Raw genomic sequence first — 5,458 nt, 5'->3', positions numbered from 1 at the left:
CACTGAAGTCTTAGATCAAATAAACTAAGCTGAAACCACTAAATAACTAACCAGCCTGTGCCAGCGATCTGTGCCAGCGATCTGTTTCAGCTGATCTTTGCGAATGTGCACTGAAGTCTTAGATCAAATAAACTAAGCTGAAACCACTAAATAACTAACCAGCCTGTGTCAGCGATCTGTGTTAGCTGATCCCTGCAACCGTGCACTGAAGTTTTAGATCAAATAAACTAAGTTGAAACCATTAAATAACTGACCAGCCTGTGCCAGGGATCTGTGTCAGCTGATCTTTGCGACCATGCACTGAAGTCTTAGATCAAATAAACTAACCTGAAACCATTTAAATAACTAACCAGCCTGTGACAGCGATCTGTGTCAGCGGATCCCTGCGACCGTGCACTGAAGTTTTAGATCAAATAAACTAAGCTGAAACCATTAAATAACTAACCAGCCTGTGCCAGCGATCTGTGTCAGCTGATCCCTGCAACCGTGCACTGAAGTTTTAGATCAAATAAACTAAGCTGAAACCATTAAATAACTAACCAGCCTGTGCCAGCGATCTGTGTCAGCGGATCCCTGCGACCGTGCACTGAAGTTTTAGATCAAATAAACTAAGCTGAAACCATTAAATAACTAACCAGCCTGTGCCAGCGATCTGTGTCAGCTGATCCCTGCGAACGTGGACTGAAGTTTTAGATCAAATAAACAAAGCTGAAACCATTAAATAACTAACCAGCCTGTGCCAGGAATCTTTGTCAACTGATCCCTGCAACCGTGCACTGAATTTTTAGAGAAAATAAACTAAGTTGAAACCATTAAATAACTAACCAGCCTGTGCCAGGGATCTGTGTCAGCTGATCTTTGCGACCATGCACTGAAGTTTTAGATCAAATAAACTAAGCTGAAACCATTAAATAACTAACCAGCCTGTGACAGCGATCTGTGTCAGCTGATCCCTGCAACCGTGCACTGAAGTTTTAGATAAACTAAGCTGAAACCATTAAATAACTAACCAGCCTGTGCCAGCGATCTGTGTCAGCGGATACCTGCGACCGTGCACTGAAGTTTTAGAGAAAATAAACTAAGTTGAAACCATTAAATAACTAACCAGCCTGTGCCAGGGATCTGTGTCAGCTGATCCCTGCAACTGTGCACTGAAGTTTTAGATAAACTAAGCTGAAACAATTAAATAACTAACCAGCCTGTGCCAGCAATCTGTTTCAGCTGATCTTTGCGAACGTGCACTGAAGTCTTAGATCAAAATAAACTAAGCTGAAACCACGAAATAACTAACCAGCCTGTGCCAGCGATCTGTGTCAGCTGATCCCTGCAACCGTGCACTGAAGTCTTAGATCAAATAAACTAAGCTGAAACCATTAAATAACTAACCAGCCTGTGCCAGCGATCTGTGTCAGCTGATCCCTGCAACCGTGCACTGAAGTTTTAGATCAAATAAACTAAGCTGAAACCATTAAATAACTAACCAGCCTGTGCCAGCGATCTGTGTCAGCTGATCCCTGCGAACGTGGACTGAAGTTTTAGATCAAATAAACAAAGCTGAAACCGTTAAATAACTAACCAGCGATCTGTGTCAGCTGATCACTGCGACCGTGCACTGAAGTTTTAGATCAAATAAACTAAGCTGAAACCATTAAATAACTAACCAGCCTGTGCCAGCGATCTGTGTCAGCTGATCCCTGCAACCGTGCACTGAAGTTTTAGATAAACTTGGCTGAAACCATTAAATAACTAACCAGCCTGTACCAGCGATCTGTGTCAGCTGATCCCTGCAACCGTGCACTGAAGTTTTAGATAAACTAAGCTGAAACCATTAAATAACTAACCAGCCTGTGCCAGCGATCTGTGTCAGCTGATCCCTGCAACCGTGCACTGAAGTTTTAGATAAAATAAACCAAACCGAAACCATTAAATAACTAACCAGCCTGTGCCAGCGATCTGTGTCAGAGGATCCCTGCAACCGTGCACTGAAGTTTTAGATCAAATAAACTAAGTTGAAACCATTAAATAACTAACCAGCCTGTGCCAACGATCTGTGTCAGCTGATCCCTGCAACCGTGCACTGAAGTTTTAGATAAAATAAACTAAGCTGAAACCATTAAATAACTAACCAGCCTGTGCCAGCGATCTCTGTCAGCTGATCCCTGCAACCGTGCACTGAAGTTTTAGATCAAATAAACTAAGCTGAAACCATTAAATAACTAACCAGCCTGTGCCAGCGATCTGTGTCAGCGGATCCCTGCGACCGTGCACTGAAGTTTTAGATAAAATAAACTCAGTTGAAAACATTAAATAACTAACCAGCCTGTGCAAGGGATCTGTGTCAGCTGATCCCTGCAACCGTGCACTGAAGTTTTAGATAAACTTGGCTGAAACCATTAAATAACTAACCAGCCTGTACCAGCGATCTGTTTCAGCTGATCCCTGCAATCATGCACTGAAGTTTTAGATCAAATAAACTAAGTTAAAACCATTAAATAACTAACCAGCCTGTGCCAGGGATCTGTGTCAGCTGATCCCTGCAACCGTGCACTGAAGTTTTAGATAAACTAACCTGAAACCATTAAATAACTAACCAGCCTGTACCAGCGATCTGTTTCAGCTGATCCCTGCAATCATGCACTGAAGTTTTAGATCAAATAAACTAAGTTAAAACCATTAAATAACTAACCAGCCTGTGCCAGCGATCTGTGTCAGCTGATCCCTGCAACCGTGCACTGAAGTTTTAGATCAAATAAACTAAGCTGAAACCATTAAATAACTAACCAGCCTGTACCAGCGATCTGTTTCAGCTGATCCCTGCAATCATGCACTGAAGTTTTAGATCAAATAAACTAAGTTAAAACCATTAAATAACCAACCAGCCTGTGCCAGCGATCTGTGTCAGCTGATCCCTGCGACCGTGCACTGAAGTTTAAGATAAAATAAACTAAGTTGAAACCATTAAATAACTAACCAGCCTGTGCCAGGGATCTGTTTCAGCTGATCTTTGCGAACGTGCTCTGAAGTCTTAGATCAAATAAACTAAGCTGAAACCATTAAATAACTAACCAGCCTGTGCCAGCGATCTGTTTCAGCTGATCCCTGCAACCGTGCACTGAAGTTTTAGATAAACTAAGCTGAAACCATTAAATAACTAACCAGCCTGTACCAGCGATCTGTTTCAGCTGATCCCTGCAATCGTGCACTGAAGTTTTAGATCAAATAAACTAAGCTGAAACCATTAAATAACTAACCAGCCTGTGCCAGGGATCTGTGTCAGCTGATCCCTGCAACCGTGCACTGAAGTTTTAGATCAAATAAACTAAGCTGAAACCATTAAATAACTAACCAGCCTGTGCCAGCGATCTGTGTCAGCTGATCCCTGCAATCGTGCACTGAAGTTTTAGATAAACTAAGCTGAAACCATTAAATAACTAACCAGCCTGTACCAGCGATCTGTTTCAGCTGATCCCTGCAACCGTGCACTGAAGTTTTAGATAAACTAAGCTGAAACCATTAAATAACTAACCAGCCTGTACCAGCGATCTGTTTCAGCTGATCCCTGCGACCGTGCACTGAAGTTTTAGAGAAAATAAACTAAGTTGAAACCATTAAATAACTAACCAGCGTGTGTCAGGGATCTGTGTTAGCTGATCCCTGCAACTGTGCACTGAAGTTTTACAGAAAATAAACTAAGTTGAAACCATTAAATAACTAACCAGCCTGTGCCAGGGATCTGTGTCAGCTGATCTTTGCGACCATGCACTGAAGTCTTAGATCAAATAAACTAACCTGAAACCATTTAAATAACTAACCAGCCTGTGCCAGCGATCTGTGTCAGTGGATCCCTGCGAACGTGGACTGAAGTTTTAGATCAAATAAACTAAGCTGAAACCATTAAATAACTAACCAGCGATCTGTGTCAGCGGATCCCTGCGACCGTGCACTGAAGTTTAAGATAAAATAAACTAAGCTGAAACCACTAAATAACTAACCAGCCTGTGTCAGCGATCTGTGTTAGCTGATCCCTGCAACCGTGCACTGAAGTTTTAGATCAAATAAACTAAGTTGAAACCATTAAATAACTAACCAGCCTGTGCAAGGGATCTGTGCCAGCGATCTGTTTCAGCTGATCTTTGCGAACGTGCACTGAAGTCTTAGATCAAATAAACTAAGCTGAAACCACTAAATAACTAACCAGCCTGTGCCAGCGATCTGTGCCAGCGATCTGTTTCAGCTGATCTTTGCGAATGTGCACTGAAGTCTTAGATCAAATAAACTAAGCTGAAACCACTAAATAACTAACCAGCCTGTGTCAGCGATCTGTGTTAGCTGATCCCTGCAACCGTGCACTGAAGTTTTAGATCAAATAAACTAAGTTGAAACCATTAAATAACTGACCAGCCTGTGCCAGGGATCTGTGTCAGCTGATCTTTGCGACCATGCACTGAAGTCTTAGATCAAATAAACTAACCTGAAACCATTTAAATAACTAACCAGCCTGTGACAGCGATCTGTGTCAGCTGATCCCTGCAACCGTGCACTGAAGTTTTAGATCAAATAAACTAAGCTGAAACCATTAAATAACTAACCAGCCTGTGCCAGCGATCTGTGTCAGCGGATCCCTGCGACCGTGCACTGAAGTTTTAGATCAAATAAACTAAGCTGAAACCATTAAATAACTAACCAGCCTGTGCCAGCGATCTGTGTCAGCTGATCCCTGCAACCGTGCACTGAAGTTTTAGATCAAATAAACTAAGCTGAAACCATTAAATAACTAACCAGCCTGTGCCAGCGATCTGTGTCAGCGGATCCCTGCGACCGTGCACTGAAGTTTTAGATCAAATAAACTAAGCTGAAACCATTAAATAACTAACCAGCCTGTGCCAGCGATCTGTGTCAGCTGATCCCTGCGAACGTGGACTGAAGTTTTAGATCAAATAAACAAAGCTGAAACCATTAAATAACTAACCAGCCTGTGCCAGGAATCTTTGTCAACTGATCCCTGCAACCGTGCACTGAATTTTTAGAGAAAATAAACTAAGTTGAAACCATTAAATAACTAACCAGCCTGTGCCAGGGATCTGTGTCAGCTGATCTTTGCGACCATGCACTGAAGTTTTAGATCAAATAAACTAAGCTGAAACCATTAAATAACTAACCAGCCTGTGACAGCGATCTGTGTCAGCTGATCCCTGCAAGCGTGCACTGAAGTTTTAGATCAAATAGACTAACCTGAAACCATTAAATAACTAACCAGCCTGTGCGAGCGATCTGTGTCAGCTGATCCCTGCAACCGTGCACTGAAGTTTTAGATAAACTAAGCTGAAACCATTAAATAACTAACCAGCCTGTGCCAGCGATCTGTGTCAGCTGATCCCTGCGAACGTGGACTGAAGTTTTAGATCAAATAAACAAAGCTGAAACCGTTAAATAACTAACCAGCGATCTGTGTCAGCTG

The sequence above is a fragment of the Astatotilapia calliptera genome, chromosome 3, assembly GCF_964374335.1.
Source record: "Astatotilapia calliptera chromosome 3, fAstCal68.1, whole genome shotgun sequence".
In the NCBI taxonomy this organism is placed as follows: Eukaryota; Metazoa; Chordata; class Actinopteri; order Cichliformes; family Cichlidae; genus Astatotilapia; species Astatotilapia calliptera.
The sequence above is the reverse complement of the archived record's forward strand: the minus strand, read 5'-3'. Positions refer to the sequence as shown.